At 42.7% G+C, this 22369-nt stretch overlaps 1 protein-coding gene and 1 pseudogene across 8 annotated transcripts in view; both read left to right on the plus strand.

The window, feature by feature from the left end:
* Nucleotides 1-22369, plus strand: part of CACNA1E (calcium voltage-gated channel subunit alpha1 E) — a 496128-nt gene that overhangs the window by 243474 nt on the left and 230285 nt on the right. The gene's annotated exons all lie outside the window — the stretch shown is intronic.
* Nucleotides 10913-11773, plus strand: LOC119470529 (annotated as a pseudogene). Its single transcript, XR_005199435.1, has one exon. The product of XR_005199435.1 is annotated as a 40S ribosomal protein S4, X isoform-like (transcript).

Here is a 22369-nt window from a genome sequence, read left to right on the forward strand (position 1 = left end):
TTTTAACATGAAGGGATGTTGAATCTATCAAAGGCCTTTTCTGCATCTGTTGAGATAATCATGTGGTTTTTGTCATTGGTTCTGTTTATGTGATGGATTATGTTCGTTGGTTTGCATATGTTGAGCCAGCCTTGCATTCCAGGGATGAAGCCATCTTGATCGTGGTGGATAGGTTTTTTGATGTAATCGCTGGCCTTCTGAGATGATTACTGCCATTATCATGATCTCACTGATAAGAAAGCAGAGTCACAGAGAGGTAAAATCAGTTGCCCAAGGTCACACAGGTTCTAAATAGCAAAGCCAGTGTAAGGAATTGAATTTGAGTTTGAATTTAGTGTGTTTTGTTGAGAGAGGGTTTCACTCTGTCATGCAGGCTGGAGTGCAGTGGCGAGATCACAGCCTACTGCAGCCTTGACCTCCTGGGCTCCTGTGATCTACCTCAGCCTCCCTAGTATCTGGGACTACAGGCACATGCCACCATGCATAGCTAATTTTTTTATTTTTATTTTTTGTATAGATGAGGTTTTGTCATGTTGCCCAGGCTGGTCTCAAACTCTGAGTTTAAGTGATCCTCTCACCTCCGCCTCCCGTCGTTCTTGGGATTAAAGATGGGAGCCACTGCACCTAGCCTGAATTTAGTCTTTATTCACTAATCAATATACTTTGGGAATTATTGTTCAAATGGCACAAAGTCATCCAGGAGTTTAATCTACCATCGTGTCAGTATAGCATATGAGATTTTTGTCAGGGGGCTTGCTGAAATCCAGGGTACCAAATCTTTAGCATTTTCCTGGTCTGTTTGTTTAATAACTCTGTTTAGAAAAAGAAACAAGGTTAGCTTGGATCAGTTTATTCCGAGAGATCTCATGCTAATTCCAGATAACAGGAAACAATGCCAACAGTGGTACTAATGGTGCTCACTTTTGCTGAGCCCCAGCCTGGGCCAGGCACTGAGCTAAGCTTGTCTCATGCACTGTTTGATCATCTTGCTTTTTCATTGCTCACACACTGTGTACTGATGTACTGCTGAATTCTCCTGGGATTGACAGTGAGCTTACTGGTTGTCATTGTAGAGTATTCTGTTTGTAATCAAGACATTTGCTCAGGTTTCTAAGGCCTCTGTTTTTAACCCCAGCTTCTCACAAGTTGCTGGTTTGGATGTCTTATCAGTGCTGGGTCTAAGAGAGCATTGAATTTGGGAGCTGCAGACTGGGTTCAAGTCTGGCTCCATGACAGCTTTTTATCAGTGAGACCAACAGAAAATCACTCAACCTTGAGCTTTGGTATTCTCCTCTTCTAAATGGGGATAATAAACCCTATGTGGAATATTTCCACAGATGCTGAGATGCTCATACAGGAGAATGTTTATGTAAAAGTGCTTCTCAGACTTCAAAGTTGAAGACATATTTGAGCCATTGTTGTTATTTAAAATGGTTAAGTGCTCCTTCTAGTATTCCCATATTCTCCTATCCAGGTTTTTCTTTTCTTTTCTTTTTTTTTTTTTTTAGACAGTCTTGCTTTGTTGCCCAGGCTGGAGCACAGTGGTGTGATCTCGGCTCACTGCAACCTCTACCTCCCAGGCTCAAGTGATTCTTCTACCTCAGCCTCCTGAGTAGCTGGGACTATAGGCATGTGCCACCATGGCCAGCTAATTTTTGTATTTTTAGTCCAGATGGGGTTTCACCGTGTTGGCCGGGATGGTCTCGAACTCCTGACCACGTGATCCACCTGCCTTGGCCTCTCAAGGTGCTGGGATTACAGGTGTGAGCCACCATGCCCGACCTCACTTTTCTTTTAACAGAATTTGTCCTCTTCCTTTTAGATTTTAAAAAAATATTTATAAAACACTCAGAGGTGTGACTGAATGTTGGTTACTAGATCCAGAAAGGGGTATACAACTCACAATATACTGAGTTGTGCTAGAGGTGGAAGAAACAGAATTGCAGACTCGGAGGAAAAGGTATGCTTCTAGAGGTCTTTCATCCAGAGCAAATCTTTCCCACCTTCTCCTAATCAGCATAAATCTTTACAAGAGCAAGATATGTTGATCCTGATCAGAGGGTACCACATACATAGATTTCTATTTTCTTTCTCCTTCCACCCTCCCCCAGCCTCAGCAGGCCTGTCCAGTGCCACCTGCAATTTCTTTTGGTGTTACCGTGGAAGGGAGGGCTGCGTACAGAGAATAAACAGCTTTTCCCCACTGTGGCACCTGCCACCCCATTTTCTCATTGGAAAAACAAGGCTTGAACGAATAGGCCAGGACTTAATGGTGCATAAAGCCAGTAGAGCCAGCAGTCCTTTTTCCATCCCTGGTCTTGGCATTTGGAGGATGTGCTCCATGAGGTTGTAAGCTCTACGGGGCGGGAAATATACTATGATGTATTTATGTAAATATAATGTGTTATAAGCATATGCGCATGCAGGAATCAATGACTGAATAAGTGAAGGGAGAACTCTTTTCCACTTGAACTGTGGCTCCTGCCAGTCTGAAAGGCATACATCCCTTCTTCAGCTTCATGAAGAGGAAGCCCAGAAAGAAGTTCAGAAAAGCTTCTCCCATCTTTGTTCTTTAAACTCTGTCTAAAGGAATGAAATGTTCTGAGACTGGTGAAAACACGGGCCTAGACCAGCAAGTGAGTTTGGGATAACGAAGGTGTACCTAGTTCTCTAGCTATTGTTACCTCCTTTGCTGTGCCAGTGATCGTGACCCTGTATCCTCCTTCACTGGAGGATATAGCCAAAGTGAAGGATGCTGCAGCCTAAAGATGCATGGTGGGTTTTCTGGCTTCAAATTCGCTATAGACTAGAGTAGCCCAGGGCATCTTCTTACTAGATGTCTTACAGCATGGCAGCAACACCCCTGTTCCTTCTGGGGTAGATGGAGCACACTTTGGTAAGGAGTTTACACTAAATACTGTTGTCCCCAGGACAGCGATTTATCATACATGGTTTTTCCTCAAAGTATTCCTGAAAGGTACTTTTGCTTCCTCATGTTTCTACAACAAGCCCCTCTAAAGCAAGGACATAAATAAGAAAGCCAAACTTGGCTGGGCTTGGTGGCTCACGCCTATAATCCCAGCACTTTGGGAGGCCAAGGCGGGTGGATCACAAGGTCAGGAGATCGAGACCATCCTGGCCAATGTGGTGAAACCCTGTCTTTACTAAAAATACCAAAGTTAGTTAGGCATGGTGGTGCGTGCCTGTAGTCCCAGCTACTCGGGAGACCGAGGCAGGAGAATCGCTTGAACTCAGGAGACAGGGGTTAGAGTGAGCCAAGATCATGCCACTGTGCCCCAGCCTGGCAACAGAACAAGACTGCATTTCAAAACAGAACAAACAGAACAAAAGCAGAACTTCAGACTCCCTTCACAGTAGCTGTTAACTGCTGAAAGGGACTCAGAGAGGGGCCCCTGTGGGAAGGGAAGGCAGGGGGTGGAACAGGCTGGCTCATCTCCCTGGGCAGCATACCCCCAAAGAACCCCATGAGCATTGACCTTTGATTGTGCTCCTTCCATGATACCCAGCAGGACCGTCTCTCCCAAAGAGGGATCACTTTGTCTTGCGGATCTCCTTATATTGCATTTGCTTAGAGAGTGCATGGCCTCAGAGTACATTCGGGGGCTGAGGGGAAGAAGTTGGGGCAGGAGGGCACTGTGGTCATATTGAGGTAATGGAATGCTAAAGCTTCCAGTTCCGAGGGGCTCAGGTTTCTCTTTAACAGAATGAAGATCAAAGTGTGCTCAGTGTGACTGCCGCTGCTGCTACAGAGGTGTGAAACGTGGGTTTGGAAAGAGAACCAGGGATAATTTGCTAGTTTATAGCCTTTCCTAGAGTTCACACAGAATTTTTAGTACCCTCTCTCCCTCCCTTTTTCATAACTGTGTCAGAGAAGGTGAGATCAGCAGGCTGGGAACATCATGCAACGTGGGAATGGGGAGCTGAGGCATGGGCCTCCGTCTCCTTGGCCCTGGGAGAAGGGGTTTTGGTGGGAGCTGGGGGAGTGTTTGGGTGTTGTCTTGGGGGGCATGTTGGGGGGTGTGTGGGATCAACATTCCCGCCACCTTCCTCCCTGTCACCTGGGTGCTGGCTTCTGGAAGGCGCAGCCTTGCAGGTCCCTAGCAGTACTTCTCTGGCAGTGTTGTACAGAGTACCTGATTATGAGGTTGCTTAGAAGGGCATGGGGAGGAGCCAGTGACAGATGTGGTGGGATCCATAGAAAGGGCTGCTGCAGAGCCTCTGCACGTCGCTCAGGAGCACCTACTGAGTTTTATGTACAGCTTTTGTTTTGCCCTCTGGAAAATGCCACCAGGAGCTCTAACCTTGCTGTGATCACCCCTTGCTGTTCAGTGCCTGCCTCCATTCCTTCTGACAGCTTCAGACATTTGAACAGCCCTACTGTCGACAGCTGTGTAGAGCAGGCGCATCCTGTTGGCAGGAAGAGTACTCAGACTCTTGGAAGACAGAGATAATGAATTTCCTTTTCACCCCATAGATTGCCTCTGAGTTGAGAACCCTGTGCCCTTGCATCAGGCTGTGGCTGAGCCTCCGCCTTGCTTTGCTCCCTTGGCCCGGCATCTCTCCCCTTCCGGTCTACTTTCTCATCCACTGCTGGGAGACCTTCCCAAAGCATAGCTTTGCTCACATTATCTGCTGTGCAAAAACCATCCATGGGTCTCAGTGCTCATGAGAGGAGGGGGCAGAGCTGGCTTAGGGGGAAAGGACTCAGCTCCATTTAAAAAGTGAGATTGCCGCCTAAAGGAATCCCACCCTTTGGGACTGCTGTGACCAGGGTTCCAGGCCTTGAATAAGATTCAGGCTGTCCCACTTTTAAATTCAGTTCTGGCTAGCTTGCCTCTGCAGTACTTTTGAAATGGGTGCTACCTTAGAAGAGCAAAAAGGAATGGTCTCAGATACAATTGTCCAGGATAAGTATGGTTTGATCTAAAGAGTGAGTTACAGGGAAATGAGAGGAGTGAGGACGTAGGCCTGGAGAATAGAATGATTCTAGGAGCAAATGACATTTGTCTTGGAACACTTGAAGGACAGTCTTGAAGCTACACTAAGGGTTACTTGGTGTAGCTCCAAGTTCTGGGATGGGCTGCCCTCCCTGCAGGAGTTTATAAGCTGGGATGAGCTTAGCCCAGGGACACTGTGTTCCTGATGTTGTCTAAGATCTTTTCCAACTTGAAGTTTATCAGTTCACCGTTTCCTGCCACATACATTTATTGAGTACCTTGTACATGCCAAGCACCTTATTCCATATTGTACTAGAAAGACAGTACAGGCTTTGCCCTCAGTCTACTAGGGAAAAACAGATAAGAAAACAATGATAAGGTAGAAGATTGAGGGAAAGTGTGGTTTGGGAAGCCTTTCTGAAGCAAGTGCATGCTGAACAGTGTTGAGGAGGAGCAGTTTAAACCTAGCCAAGGTGAGGTGCGTGTGAGAACCCTGAAATGTGAAAGCTGGGCATCTGCAGGAGACCAAAATTAGTTCAGCCGACTGGAGGGTGGGTGGCATGGGGAGGCGTGGCAAGAGACTGGAAGACAAGGTGGAAGCCAGATCATGACATTCTTCTAAAGTCAGTATGGAGGGATTGGAGGATTTTAAATGGGAAGCTCCAAGCCAGACTTGGATTTTAGAAAGATCACTCTAGTAATGGTCTGGAGAGAAGAATGTGGGAGGAAGGGGCAGGGAGGCAGAGAGAAACCAGTAGATATTCTTGTGAAAAATTACGAGGACGTTGGCAGTAGGGATAGAGAAATGAAGGTATTAACAGAGAAAAAGCTATGGAGTTCCTACAAGAGGCTCTCTTCGGAAAGACAGAAGAGGTGACGTTTAAGCTGAGACCTGGAGGATGAGAAGAAAATAGCCATGTGAAGGTGTGAGACCAAGGGAGCTCCAAACCGCAGGACTAGCGAAGCCCTTGAAACAGAATTAAGCCTGGAACATTTCAAGAAACAGAAGGCTGGTGTGGCCAGATCACAGAGATCAGTGGAGACAGCCTGTATCTTGCAGGGCCTTGTTCCCAGGAAAGGTTTTGGCGGTTACTGCAAGTGTATTGAGAAGGTAGAGAGCTTTAAGCAAGTTGGTCTGACTTACTCCTTAGAAATTTCACTCCACTGTGTAAAGAATGAATTGCACAGGGCATGTCAGGCCAGAGGACTTGGAGGGAGCTGCTGGAGAATGGAAATGCCCAGCAGGGTTCTGGGTATGCAAGGAGAGAGCTCTGTCCTGGAGATAAAGACTAGGAGTCATTTGCATCCAAGTGGTAGTTGGACACTTGGTTTCAGTGAGGCCTTTTAGGGAGTGACTGTAGATTGAAAATAAAAGTGGGGAAAGGCAAGTATGCAACTTTAGGAAATGTGGCTTTTCAAGGGATGTGGAAGAAGAGGAGAAGCCAAAGGAGAAAAGAGTAACTCGGAAGGAAAGGGAGAAATTTCAAGGAGAGGGTACGAAATACTGCGGAATTATTATAAAGTGCCACAAAACAGTACCAACAAGTACATAGTGAATCTGGGGACCTGCAGGCCGCTGATGCCCTGTCATGAGTCATTTTCACGGAGTGAGGAGGGCGGCAGTCAGGTGCAGCGGGCTGGGTAGGTAGAGGGTGCAGTTGTGCACCAGCTTCAGAAACTGGACAGGGAAGTGAGGAGGCTGGAGAGGGACCACAGGTACGCAGGGAAGAGCTGTGTCAGCAGAGACTGCGCAAGGCATTGAGGAAACAGGTGGAGGGGGTCCACACAGAGCCACTGAGGGCATACTCCTAGAGTATCCAAGTTCTTCTGCAATGTGAGGAAAAAGATCCCCTGCTTCTTTGAGGAGACTTCAGTCCACATTGGTTTTAGAAAGTTTTGATCGTTTTAAATAAGGACCTAACGATTATGGAAGAACTACTTTTTTTCTGTATTTGTTGACCTTTAGTCGTATTTGAAATTTAGCAATCAGAACATGTACTACTGCTCTTAATATGGATGTAAACTCCCTATCCAGTGCGGCGGCCCACCTAGACAGGGTCAGGAAGAGTCACTTGTGAAGAGCTCTCAATGTTGCCAACTGGAGAAGGTTAGGGAGATGCTGCAAGCAACCTTGCTTGCTTTTTTTTTTTTTTTTTTCCTGATTATAAGGAATATATTTTCATTGAAAAAAAATCAGGAAAGTGCAGATAAGCATAAAGAAAATACAGGTAACTTGTAATTCCACTACTTCAAGACAATACCATTTTGGTTTATTTCCTTCTAGTCTTTTTTTCTTTTTAATGTATTTCACACTGTTGAATTAATATTTTAGATAAAATGTTTTCCCTTTAAAGTATACTGCTGTCCCTCTTAAGACCATGTAATGATTTTTCCAGTGTATTAAAAGTTCTGTAGAAATTAGACTTAATAACATTTAAAAGGCTGCATAATATTCCATTGAGTACACTACACTCAACCATTCCCCTATTATTAAAACACTAAGGACTTTCTGTGGAAAACCAGTATGGCAGTTCCTTAAAAAATTAAACGTAGGATTACAAACATTAAACCAGATGATTAACCCTATAAACCAAATTAAACATAAAAATTAAACCATATGATTCAGCAGTTCCACTTCTGGGTATGTGCCCAAAGGAATGGAAAGCAGGGATTGAACAGATTACTTTGTACACCCATGTTCATAGCAGCATTATTCACAAGAGCCAAAAGGTGGAAGCAAACCCCAGTGTTCACTGATGGAGGAAGGGATAAGCAAAATGTGGTCTGTACATACAAGGGGAATATTGAGCCTTAAAAAGGAAGGTAGGCCTGGCACATGCCACGGCATGGGTGAACCTTGAAAACACGATGCTAAGTGAAATAAGCCAGGCACAAAAGGACAAATATTATGTGCTTCCATTCATGGTAGGTACTTAGAGTGGTCACATTCATAGAGAGAAAATAGAAGCTGGTTGCCAGGGACTGGGAGGAGGGGAGAGTTATTGTTTGATGGTATAGCATTTCAGTTGGGGCAGATGAGTTCTGGAGATGGATGGTAGTGATCATGGCACAGCAGTAGGAGTGTACTTAATGTCACAGAGCTTTACACTAAAAATGGTTTAAAGTGGGAAATTTAATGTTATTTATAGTTTACCACAATTAAACATCTTAATATTGACTTCTTTTGGAAGTTGGGTTTATTGGGGTATAATCTGCATTTGACAAAATCCATTCTTTTTAGATATACAACTCTGTGTTTTGACAAATGGATATAGTTGGCTAACTACTACCATAATCAAGATATAGAATATTTCTATCACCCTCCAGATTCCCTCCAGACTTTCTAGTTCATCTTTTCTCTTCATCCCCAGCCTCTAGTAAGTGCTGCTTTGTTTGTTCTTACAGTTTTGCCTTTTCCAGAATGTCATAAATGGGATGAGAAGTACACAGTCTTTTTGGCTTCTTGTACTTAGCATAATGCTTTTCAGATTCTTCCATGTCGCTGCATATATCCATAGTTCATTTCTGTTTGTTGCTCCCTAGTTTTCAGTTGTATGGATGATCACAGTTTGTTTATTTACCAATTAAGGGACATTTCAGTTGTTTTCAGTTTGAGGCCATTATGAATGTAGCTGAGATAAATAACTATTCATTGCTGGGTCATATGGTAAGTATATGTATAGCTCTATAAGGAGCTGCCAAACTCTCTTCCACGGTGGCTGTATTATTTTGCATTCTCATCAGCAATGTATGAGAGTTACAGTTGGTCCACGTTCTAAGCAGTGTTTGGTATTGTCAGGCTTTATATTGTTTGGGTTTGGTTTTGTTTTAGCCTTCTGATAAGTGTGTGGTTATAATTACTATGGTTTTAATTTGCATTTACCTGATGATTAATAACATCACATCTTTTCTTGTGCTTTTTTACCCTCCTCCTCTCTCATTGCTGAAGCAACTGTTCACTTCTTTGGGCCATGTTTTAGTTAGGTTGTTTGTTTTATTATTTAGTTGTAGTTGATTTTTAAATGTTTTACTGCTGTAGATAATGCTTCAGTGAAGAACACTGTATATGAAAATATTGCCCTCACTTTGGATCTGTACTTATAATAATTTTCTAAATCTAGGTCAAAGAAAGTGAACATCTTTGCCATCCTCATATGCCCATTGTCCAACAGCTCTTCAAAACCATTGCACCAATTTAATGTCCTAGCGGTGGCAGTTTGATAGGCATGACAGGCCATTGTGTTGTCTTAACTGGAATTTCTTTGATTATAATGCTATAGAACTTTTATTCACATAATTACTAAACAGTCTGTTTCTTCTTTTGTGAACTGTCTACCCCTTGCCTGTTTTGATGCAGGATTGACATAGAAAGGGTTAGTTCTAGGGTATGTAGTGCTTCATGCCAGGATCAGCAGTTTACAGTATTTTCTTTTTCTCTCTTTTTTTTTTCCCACAAAATCTTAACTTTGTCTTAGCCTCATTTCTTTCATGTTCAGAGGTCAAGAGTTAATTTGCATAGCTGGCAAGGTAAAAACAACTTTAGAGTTGAAGAGAAAAATGTTTACCCTCAAGTTAAACCTGGACACTGGGTGTCAGCACTTCTATGAGAGGCAGACGTCTCTCTATTGTTCCTGATAAATAGAAAGCAGTGTTCTTTTAAATTCCTCTCTGAGAAAATGGCCCTGCCACTTAGTTTCCCTGTTGTGAGAGTAACCTCTTGATTCCTCTAACAACTCAGCATTTTATGTGTTCACAATGAAAGTACAATTAAAAGCACTTATTTTGTGCTTACATATCTTTATCAAATAGATTTGGGTAACAAACCGTTTCTGTATATAGGCACAATTCTTTTTAATTATTAAAACTGCTTGTATTTTATTATATTCCAAATAGATGGTATGGGATGTGATGTGACTCAGAAGTACTAGAATGATTTTTGACTTAATAACTCTAAAAAGCATTTTGTTTCCTCTGACAAAAGTCTCTTTCATTTTGAGATGCTACAGACAGTTGATATTTTATACAACTTTATGATTGCCGCTTCATCAAGCGCTATAATTGTAGGTTTGTGTTCTATGCCAGTATAGGGAATTGTCTGGGTATTTTCTTTTAAATACTTGTCATCCTAGGAGGCGGATGGCATGGGCCTGTCATGCAAATCAATTTTTCAGGCATCATAGGCAGAACTAGGAAAGTAGAACAATGGAAAAATATATTTTTCTAAAATTTATGGACTGTGGTTTGTCTGAAAGAGTTATTTGAGAAGGCTTTTATAAACTCAGCTTCTTTAAATGAGATATTTCCAAGACTGCCAAAATAAAAAGATCCCTTGTTCCCCAACACCACACAACACTATGAGAAAGTAGACTTTAGTTACTTGGGTTTTTCTTTCCCATATACTCTGAAAGATCCCTTTGGCCAGATTTCTATTCAGTGGTAACCCACACTTGTCAGTGTTTGATGCCATGGGAAGAGGATTCTGGCTTGCTCAAGGATCATGAATGAGTGAATTTTTCAGTCTTCCAGAGATGAAGAGGAAGCAGCATTTCAGTATCTTAGGGATTAAGCTACTTGCTAAGATGACATCAAGAAAAATGCTTGCACTCTCTCTAATTGGTATACTGGTTCCATGCCAGGTGCATAGTTTTGGGTTTTTCCTTGTTTTTCATGTACAAGGATAACCTCAGAGAATGGTTGTTTGGCTCCAGACCACTGCCATTCAGCAAATATCTCAAGAAAGTCACATAAATTTTTTGGTTTTCCAGTGCATATAAGAGTTATGTTTACACTAATAGTGTAACTTATACATATTGTACAGACTATTAAGTGTGCAGTAGCATCATGTGAAAAGCAATGTACATATCTTAAAAATACTTCATTGCTAAGAAATGCTTGTGATTGAATTTCTACACACACTGGAAGACAGAGGTCCTCTTTCCTTGCCTAATGCAGCCATGGCTTGTGGTCCTAAGAAGCATCTGAAGCAAGTAGCAAGTCCAAAGCATTGGATACTGGATATATTGACCAGTGTGTTTGCTCCTCGTCCATCCACCAGTCCTCACAAGTTGAGAGAGTGTTTCCCCCTCATCATTTTCCTAAGGAACAGGCTTAAATATGCCCTGACAGGAGGTGAGGTAAAGAAGATTCGCATGCAGTGGTTTATTAAGATTGATGGCAAGGTCTCAACTGATATATCCTACCCTGCTGGATTCATGGATGTCATCAGCATTGACAAGACGAGAGAGAATTTCCGTCTGATCTATGACACCAAGGGCCACTTTGCTGTACATTGTATCACACCTGAGGAGGCCAAGTACAAGTTGTGCAAAGTGAGGAAAATCTTTGTGGGCACAAAAGGAATCCCTCATCTGGTAACTCATGATGCTCACACCATCTGCTACCCTGCTTCCCTCATCAAGGTGAATGATACCATTCAGATTGATTTGGAGATGGGCAAGATTACTGATTTCATCGTTTGATTCTGGTAACCTATGTATGGTGACTGGAGGTACTAACCTGGGAAGAATTGGTGTGATCACCAACAGAGAGAGGCACCCTGGATCTTTTGATGTGGTTCACGTGAACAATGCCAATGGCAACATCTTTGCCACTCAACTTTCCAACATTTTTGTTATTGGCAAGGGCAACAAACCATGGATTTCTCTTCCCCAAGGAAAGGGTATCCACCTCACCATTGCTGAAAAGAGAGACAAAAGACTGGCGGCCAAACAGAGCAGTGGGTGAAACGGTCCCTGGGTGACATGTTAGATCTTTGTATGTAACGAAAAATAATGTGGATGATTAATAGCAAAAAAAAAAAATGCTCATGATCATCTGAGCCTTCGATGAGTTGTAGCTCCTGGTAGATCTTACCTGGATGTTAATAGCTGCTGACTGATCAGGGTGCCAGTTGCTGAAGGGTGGAGTAGCCGTGGCAATTTCTAAAGATAAGACAAGAACAAACTTTGCTGCATCCATTGACTCTTGCTTTCATGAAATATTTCTCTGTTGCTTGTGATACTAGTTGATAGCATTTGTCTCACAGTAGAACTTCTTTCAAAATTGGAGTCAATCCTCTCAAACTCTGCTGCTTTATCATCTAATTTCGTGTAATATTATAAATCCTTTGTTGTCACTTTAACAACATTCAAAGCATCTTCCTTCATCAGGAGTAGATTTTATCTCAAGAAACTACTTTCTTGCTTACTCATAAGAAGCAATTTCTTACTGTGGAAGTTTTATCATGAGATTGCAGTTGTTCAGTCACATCCTCAGGCTCCACTTCTGATTCTAGTTCTCTTGCTTTTCCTACCGCATCTTAGGATGTGGTTACTTCCTCCACTGAAGTCTTGAACTCCCCAAAGTCATACATAAGAGTTGGGATCAACTTCTTCCAAATTCTTGTTTATGTTGGTCTTTTGACTTCCTCTTATGAATTATTAATGTTCTTAATGGCACATAGAATGGTGAGTTCTTTCCAGAAGGTTTCCAATTGACTTTGACCATATCCATGAGAGGAATCATGATCTATGGCAGCTGTAGTCTTTTGAGATATTATTTCTTAGATAGTATGACTTGAAAGTCAAAATTACTTCTTATCTATGGACGCAGAGTGAATGTTGTGTTAGCAGGTATGAAAACCACATTAAGCTCTTTGTTTCCATTAGAGCTCTTGATATACTGTCAATGAACTGTAATATTTTGAAAGGAATAATTATTTTTTCTGAGCAGTGGGTCTCAACAGCAGGCTTAAAATATTCAGTAAACCATGCTATAAAGAGATGTACTGTCACCTAGGCTTTGCTGTTCCATTTATGGAGCACAGGCAGAGTAGATTTAGCACAATTCTTAAGGGCCCTAGGATTTTTGGAATGGTCAGTGAACATTGGCTTCACCTTAAGTCACTAGCTACGTTTGCCCATAATGAGAGAGTTAGCCTGTCCCTTTGAAGCTCTTATATGTCTGGCCATGCCAGTTATACCAACTTTCACTTTGGTTTCCTTATCTAGGTGGTATTATCTAAATAGAATAGGTGAGCAGGTTATTGTGAGTGCCAGAAACCAAACCTGGACTAGTTTGAGTGAGGAGGTGCTTTTCAGGGAAGTGATGTTTCACAGAATCACCATGCTGCAGGAAGAATTAGAAAATGGGCCTTACGAACTGCAGGAATAGGGCTCCAGGTCCACCAGAATTCCTTCCTCCTTTCATTCCCTCTTGCCCCTGTAAGATTGGCTTTATTCTCTCTCACTTTCTTCTGGAAGCGAAAACATGGATAGTGACAGCTCTTAAGCCTTTTATCTTATGGCTTCAGCTGCTTCAGAGGAGATCAACCTAAGTCTATAGGCCCTAACTCCAAACATCCAAGGAAGGAACTTCCTGCCCCTGATCCTGTTAACTGTGGCCAGCAGTGCCATGTGAGAGCATTGTAATTTTTGGAAAGATCTTAGGGATGAAGTATTGTTGTCAGAGGAAGAGGAGGGACTGGCAGTAAAAACAATAGGTGGACATTCCTTGTGGGCAATACTGGATTACATAGCTAATCACGGGAATTGGATACTGGAGTTCATTAGTGCATCTTGTAACAAGGCCACTTTTGAGGGTGTGGCTCCCACATGGCTAATTAGCTGGATTCTGGTCTTCAGCTGTGTCCTGCTCTATCCCTGACTAGCCATCTCACAACTGCTTGTTCCTGGTCCTGGGGGGTACCTGAGGAGAGAAAGTGTGTGGGTGGTGGATCAACAGAAATCCCTCACCACTACTAGAACGACAACTCAAAGAACATGTATTTATGTAGGTGATTTCTTATAATGTGGATTTCCCTCTCCAGCAATTTTCCTTTGCTTAACTCTCTGAAGCGCAGTTTTGGTAACATTCATATGATGCTGCAATCATAGGACACCATAAAGCTCTGTAGAGAGGCAACTATGGTTGGCCTAGAGAATAAATTTGTCAAACATACATGCCTTTGGGATATATTACGAGCTATTAGCCATTATCTTTTGTAGCTTTTGAAGGCACTCCAAATTTGGAATCAAAATTTCCAGGTTTGAGTCTCAACTTGATCATGTATTATCTCAGTGACCTGGGGCCAGCCAGTTTCTCTGAACCCTAATTCTCAAACTTATAAAATTGGGATAGTGCTACTGTGTGGAACAGGGCTATGTAAACTGTGAAATAACAATAAGAAATTTTTCTTTTTGTTGTCATCACCTGGGCCTGAATGACAGAGTTTTTCACCATTTCTTGGCATTTCTCCTAGGTGTGTCTGAGTGAATAATCAGGGACTTTCTCAGAAAAGAGAAGGCAACCCAGGATCATTGGTAGGAACTTGACCTTCGTTTCTGTTATACTAAGGTTAAGCAAACAAAACTCTTTATTTCTGTATTCATCATCTGGCATCCTTTGGGGAACCTCTTCTTGAGGTTAAGGTGAGATTAAGGCTTCCTTTGGAGACAGGTTGGGGCCAAGCTTCATGCTCCAAGGAGGTGTTTCAAGAAGAAAGCAGAGAGGAGCTGTGTGTATTTTCTCTGTGTGAGTAGGGATTAATGTGAAACATATGTTATTGCCTTTAATCAGGCTATTAAGTATTTCTCAGTATTGCAGGAATCTCTGAGAGGTTCTTCTATAGCAGTGGTTCTCAACTAGGGGTGATTTTTGCTTCCCAGAGGACATTTGACAGTGTCTGGAGATGCTGTTGGTTGTCATTGCTGGGTGGGGTGGCAGGGGGGTGGCAGAAGGGGTTGCCACTGGTATCTAGTGGTTAGAGGCCAGGGATGCTGCTAAATCTACTACTGCCATGCATAGGGCAGCTCCCTAATGCCAATGATCTGTCCCTGAACATCAATACAACCTCTTTTTCTTAGTGTGGTGGTTTTGATTGATGAGCTTTCTTTTGGTGGGGAAGGAAAGAGAGGATTTTTAGGCCATGATTTTTATTCCCATCAAAAGGCATATTTTGAGACCACTTCATACCCACTAGGATTCTTCTGAAATTTAAATTGGGAACCCTATTTTAAATTTCAGAAGGGGTTACCTTACTTTTGTTAAATGCAATACTATTTATTTCCTCTTAGAAATGGCATAGATCTGTCTTGGAAAGGGCAAGGTGGCTCTACTCTCTTTCTCCTTCTCTTAAGAAATATTAAGGCTTCTTAGTTCTTACATATTGTCTGTGTTTTTACAAGAAAGTCTGTGCTCCAGTTTGGCCATAAATTAAGTCAGAGCCATGCATATTAAGCAATGTACGCCACCAAGCCATAAATCAAACAAACAAATGGGCAGCAACAAAAGAAACCCCAAACCAACCAACCAAAAACACATCAGAAACAGACAAATGCCCCATGACAGTTTTGAGTGTGTATGAAAGAGGGAGAGAGAGAGATCTTTAAGACTGTCCATTCTGGAGGGCAGCAAGATGTTGCTGCTTCAGGTAGCACAGAGGGAACAGATTCTATTCTAGAATGCTGTGTTTGTGGTTCTTGGAAAAGCACAGCGAAACCTTTCAAGGCAAACTGTTGCATCATTCTGGGATAACACCAAGAAGCTGCATGGTGCTGTTAAAGCAACCATTCATGTTGGTCTGTTTTGTCTTCTGTAGAAGTGGGTTTTTCAAACTGTGGACCAGCCCCATTGAAGGGTCATGAAATTAATTTAGTTGGTTAAAACCAGCATTAACCTTAAGAAAGAATTGAAGAGAAAATATGAGTACATTACATGGAGAGTATTGTTTTATGAAACGTCATTTAATTTTATGTACACACACACACACACACACACACACACACACATATCCTGGGTTGTGATGTAAAATATATTTCTTAATGTAGGCTATGATCAAAAAAGCTTGAAAAATCACTATGTTATATGTTTTCACCTTTGTTCTAGAACATAGGTCAATTGAAGCCCAAAACATATTTTCCATTCTAACTCAGTGGCCTGAGTTCTGTTACCTTCTTACCTGCTCATTCCTAAACTAGTCACTACCCAGGACAGTGGATGATTTGCTTACACGAATCTAGATTCACCTGCAGGGAGTCTGGAGATCCGCCTGGCCTCCCTGGCATGCATGTTGTCAGGGAAGGCTGCTCCAGGAATGGCCTGTGGGGCTAGAGAGGGTGGACTTAGTTCAGGTACAGAGATGAAGGTAAACACCCGGTTGTAGCAGCTGGGGCTGGGCTTGGGGAGGAGGTTAAAGATCAATGGTTAATCAGGAAAATCCTTTTGAGCTCAGAGAAGCATTGTGGTTAACCTGGTGTTCCGTCACCGAATTAAGCCTGGCACTCTTTGAACACTGCTGGGCTTGGTCCAAACCCTTAACACAGCCTATAAAGTTTTCCTTCTGTGACATTTCCCAGTCTCTCAGACTCTGTTTTTCTTTTCTTTTCTTTCTTTTTATTTTTTTCCTGAGACAGAGTCTCACTCTGTTGCCTAGGCTGGAGTTCAGTGGCATGATCATGATTCACTGCAGCCTCTATCTCCTGGGGTCAAGTGATTCTCCCACCTCAGTCTCCCAAGTAGCAGGGACTACAGACACATGCCACCATGTGCAGCTTATTTTTATTTATTTTTGTAGAGATAGGTTCTTGCCATGTTGCCCAGGCTGGCCTTGAACTCCTGGACCCAAGCAATTCCCCCAACTTGGCCTCCATAAGTGCTGAGATTACAGGTGTGAGCCATAGTGTCTGGCCCTCTTCGGGCTTCTGTCTGCTCTCCCCCGATTCATTAGGTTTCAGCCACACTGGCCTCGTTTCAGTTTTTCAAGCATGCTAATTTCCTTTGTGCCTCTGGACCTCTGTGCATGTCTTTTTCTGCATATGGGATGCTCTTCCTACATTGTTTCCTCTGACCTACTCCAGCATTACCTTTGAGCTCATCTGCCACTTCCACAGGGAAGCTTCTTTCCCTGACCTTCCACTTACCATAATTGAGGCCCATTTTATGTATATCTCTTTCATTAAGTATCGTGAGGACAGCCATGTTTACCATCTTGTTCTCCACTGTAATGCCAGGGTCTGTTGCATGGCACATGGTCAGGAAGTATCTCAACTGTAGAGTGAATCATAGACTCTGGGATGGAGCTAAGCCTAATGGCGTCAAGGGGCCCCAGCAGAGTAGGTGGGGAGGAAGAGGCAGCTTGCGGACATCGGGCTGGGCTTGACATCTTTTATTCCTTCCCTAGCCTTGTCCTCTTCCCTCGAATATATTTTGGTCAAATTGATTTTCTTTGGTTTATCTCTATGTGAACAATTTAATACACAAAGACGTTTTAAAAAGTAAAATGAAATCTCCAGAAATTGATTCCCAAATCAAATCACACTTTCAGTAATTTATTTAAAAGAAATGGAGAGCAAAACATCATGTGTAATTCAGTAGATTTTTGATAGATCATAATTACTTATACATGTGGCTAACCCCCTTCCATTTGGATATCCAATTATTAGATGTCATGGGCCCATCACAGCTCTGTGGACACGTCTGTGGGTGAGTCCAGCTGATCTGCTGCAATTGGAAATGTATTAACACCCACTTCTCCTTGAGTGAAGGGCATTTCTAGAGCATGACTGTTGCATATTGTTCTGGAAGGAGCCATAGTGTATGGAAATGTTTCAGGAAATGTATGGTTTTGAACTGAGTTACAAGGATCTAACTCATTCGTGGCCAGACCCATGTTCTAAGAGTTCTAAGATATAAGAACTGTATGTAATTGGTAGTTAAACACAGAGCAGATCTCTGGATGCTGAGAGGAAGGGCATCAGTGTGAGCTACAGAAGCATAGTACTATAGAGGCAGGTGTTGGCTTATAGAGTTAGAGCCAGGAGGGGTCTGAGAGGTCCCTTTATCTGCCGATTTCATTTTATAGTTAAGAAAATGGATAGATTCTTTCTCTTCTTCCTCTGCAACACCTACTAATTATTTTCTATGAGCCAAACTGTAGTAGACTTTTTTTTTTCCAGGTTCTTCTTCATTCAGCTTCCCCAGTGGCCCCTGCTTTCTTTTTTGGGAGAATCTTATTGTGTGTATTCCTGGGGGGAGTCTTGCTCACCTTGGAAGCGGTAGAGGATTTGGGTGCAGGGAGACTTCAGCTTGACCACATGCTTCTTCCTCCTGGCTTTACTCTTAAGCTGATGATGCTACAACACCAAGACAGTTGATGTTTATATTCATAGCAATAGCCACGGTGGCCTAGAATCAGATTTCCCAGCATCTCTGACCTTTGCCAAGTGTGTTAGTTTCCTATGGCTGCTGTAACAAATGACCACAAATTAGGTGGCTTAAAGCAACACACATGTATTTTCTTACAGTTCTGGAAGTCAGAAGTCTAAAATCACTGTCACTAGGCCAAAATCCAGGATCGTGCTTCCCATCTCTCCTTGTGGAGGCTTTAAGAGAAAGTTCCTTTCTTTGCCTCTTCCAGCTTCTAGAGCTGCATTCCTGTGTTGTTTGGCCCTTGGGCCCTCCCTCCTTCTTCAGAGCCAGATGCAGAATAACTTGCACATTGCCTTCTCTCTCTCTCTAGTCAATCTTCTTCTGCCTTTTTATTATAAGGGCACTTATGATTGTGTCTCAAGTTCACCTGGATAATCCAGGCCACTCTTTCCACTGCAAGGTACTTAATCCCATCTGCAAAGTCCCTTATGCCATAACCAGTTGACAGATTTCTCAATTAGGATCTGGATATCCCTGCCCCAATAAGATTCCTGCTTTCCTCTTTTCCCAGCCTGGTCTTCCAACATCCCCTCAATTCTGTGAGTTCCTGATGTCTTCTCAGTATACCTTTTTAGAGGGAGGGAGCTGATGGGTCTGCAGTTTCAGACAGTTAAAATCTGTTTCTGTTGTTTATGACCAGGAACCCCCATGGTATATCAGTGCTATGTGCAGAACTTCGCAAGCATTAATTTTTTTATCCTTGTTTAAACTTTCTTGGAAGGCACTGTTGCCTTTTTCCAGATAAGAAAACTGTAGCTGAGCGTGGCAATTGCCAAAAGCCAGACAGCTAGTATAGGTGGTGGAACTGGGATTTGAAACTAGCCAATGTGACTGGAGAGCATGTGCCTTCCCCTTTCTCAGAATCCTAGTTCAATGAGCTTTTGGTCATAGACCTTTTCCGAGGAGGAGGTAGAATGTTATCTGGGCCCTGAGGTCTGAATCAAATTGTTTAGTCAGAGAGAAGGCAAAGGAGAAACATTCCAGGGAGGAAGGAGGCTGGAGAGTAAGAAGTGAACCCAAGAGAGTTAAAGGAAGGCACATGACAGATAAAGTGGAATGACAGATAAAGGAACTAACCGCGATGGAATGTTTTTGAATGGACACAGCAACTCATTTATGTCAACTACCCGTGGGAATCATATTCTGACTCAACTCTGTGTTGGGAATTCGGCTTGCATTAGGTCCCTTGCTGCCTCCTCAGGGTCTCCTCATCACATGGGCTGGTTAAAACCTCACATCCTTTGCTAGTGTTAGCCTTTTCTCACAGATGCTGATGAACAGCCTGTCTTTCAAAAACTTAACAAAGTTTTCCATTGGTATTTATACGGGTAATTTCTGGAGCTCAGGAGACATCCTGGACCTGATCGTGAAAGACCTCTGGCTCGCATCTCCTCTCAGAAGGGGAGCTTGGAAATTTTGCCTAGGGCTGGGGCAACAACTAAGTGGAGAGCTCTTTTTCTGGTCTTTTCTGGTCAATACTTAAGTGTAACTGTCAGATTTAGCAAATAAAAATATAAGACATCCAGTTAAATCTGAATTTCAGATTCCAGACAAATAACGAATAGTCCATGCATTCTACAAATATTGCACTAAAAATTATTTGTTTATCTGAAATTCAAACTTAACTGGGTGTCCTGCATTTTAGCTGGCAACCCTGGACCTGTGACCACTGCTTCAGGGTATTTCAGGCATGGATTTGCACAGTGGAATATGCCTTTGAAAAGAGACTGTAGACCTGGATTGACAAGGAGGCTACGAAAGACCCCAAAGTCAAAGGGAACGCAAGGTTGAAGAATTCTTTCGGTGACCAACTTGGGAAGAGATGACTTGGTTCTTTTTGCTCAGGGCATTACTTCTGTCCCATTCTGCCGTGCCACTGCAGTATGGCCACGACAGGAAAGACTTGTGCTGCATCGTCAGGATTGTATCAATCTCCATTCTCTTCCCTACTTGCTGACACCTAAAAGTAAAAACATTCAAGGTGAGGCTGAGCCATGATCTCTAACAGGAAACAGTTGTTGAACTTGACTGTGTGCAGAACATGATGCCTGTGCTGGTGGTGGTCAGAGGGCTGAGTGTGCTTTCTGACTCTCCTCTGTTGTGGGGGCAAAGTGGGCATTAAGCACTCCTCTATGTGCAGAGCTTTTTCCACCAGGCTATGTGCCTAAAGTGACAAAAGAAACAGAAAACACGCTTCTGCTCTTGAGGAGCACAAACATGTGCCTCTTGGGACAGCGGAGAGCTTAGGCTTTTATTAACTCAAAATTGGAGTTACTCTCAGTGGCCTCACTCTGATTTTGTGGTGTGTGTGTCTCTTCACTGTGTGTATATAGAAATACTGCAGCAGTTATCACCTGCCATTAAGCTGCTTCTGTATGTAGTAATTAAGAGAGGTGCATGGAGTCTTGTCTCTGCTGGTCCTGGGAGTGAGACATGGCAGGTGATCTGTGGCACTTGGTGATTTGCAGCCTTAGAATCACAAAACTGTGACCTTGGTATTTTTGCCAACACACTGGACTAAGGAACAGTGGATGACCCAGCACTGGGCAAACATTACTCACATAATAGCAGAGTGGGTAAGGACTGGCTTTGACATTAGAAGAGAACGGACTTTAACTCCTGGTCTTGCCATTTATTAGCAACTTAATTTTTTCTAAGCTTTGGCTTGCTGTTTTATGAAATGGAGACAACAGCAGTATGAGGAAAGTGTTGAAGATTTAATGACATACCATTTGAAAATGCTAACAGACAGCAAGTGACAACACAGACCCTGTGTTTGTCACTGTGGCATTTCCCATTCTCATAGCACTTTGTAAGCAACTCCGTTATAATGCTTCACGGTGTGTTATAATTTATTTCTTTTATGTGTCTATTTACTTCCACTAGACTGAGAGTCAAAAGCTGTTTTCTACTCCTTACTTTTCCAGTAGCCTTCTGCTTAAGCCCTGGTACTTACAAGGCCTGTGGTTTTGCTGAGCTGTGTGTACTTCAATACTTAAACTTTGCTAGGATGCAAGTCTTTAACTTCTGAGTTTCCATTCTTTCCTCTTCCTCTCTTGCTCTCTTACTGAGAACTGGGAAGATCCCACAAGAAAGGATCTGTTCAGTCCTCAGTAAGAGAGTCTTTCGAGAATATTACCATCTCAACATCAGTCAGAATGGTGATTATTAAAAAGTCAAGAAATGACAGATGCTGGTGAGGTTGTGGAGAAATAGAAACACTTTTACACTGTTGGCGGGAATGTGAATTAGTTCAGCCATTGTGGAAGACAATGTGGTGATTCCTCAAAGATCTAGAACCAGAAATGCCATTTGACCCAGCAATCCTATTGCTGGCACTTGGTGATTTATGGCCTTAGAATTACAAAACTGTGGCCTTGGTATTTTTAGCAGCACACTGGGACTAAGGAACAGTGGACCCATATGTTCATTGCAGAACTATTTGAAAAAGCAAAGATATGCAATCATTCCAATGCCCATTGATGATAGGCTGGATAAAGATGTGGTATGTATATATACACCATGGAATACTATGCAACCGTAAAATTGAATGAGATCATATCCTTTGCAGGGACATTGATGGAGCTGGAAGCCATTATCCTCAGCAAACTAATGTAGGAATAGAAAACCAAACACCACACATTCTCACTCATAAATGGGACTGAACTGGTGAGAACACATGGACACAGGGAGGGGAACAACACACACTGGGGCCAATAAAGGGGTAGAGGATGGGGGGAGGGGAGGAGAGCATCAGGAGAAATAATTAAGGCATGCTGGGCTTAATACCTAGGTGATGGGTTGATACGTGCAGGAAACCATCATGGCACACGTTTGCATAACAAACCTGTACATTCTGCACGTGTACCTCAAAACTTAAAATTTTTTAAGATGATACATTTTATCTATGTGTATTTATTTTATTTTATTTTTTTATTGTACTTTAGGTTCTGGGGTACTTGTGCAGATCATGCAGGATTGTTGCATAGGTATACACATGGCAAGGTGGTTTGCTGCCTCCATCCCCCCGTCACCTACATCTGGCATTTCTCCCCATGTTACCCTCTCCAACCTCCCTACTCCCTGCTGTCCCTCCTTTGGCCACCCCCAACAGACCCCAGTGTGTGATGCTCCCCTCCCTGTGTCCCTGTGTTCTCATTGTTCACCCCCCATGAATGAGAACATGTGGTGTTTGATTTTCTGTT

The sequence above is a fragment of the Cebus imitator genome, unplaced genomic scaffold (genome assembly GCF_001604975.1).
Source record: "Cebus imitator isolate Cc_AM_T3 unplaced genomic scaffold, Cebus_imitator-1.0 Scaffold33, whole genome shotgun sequence".
NCBI classification, from domain to species: domain Eukaryota; kingdom Metazoa; phylum Chordata; class Mammalia; order Primates; family Cebidae; genus Cebus; species Cebus imitator.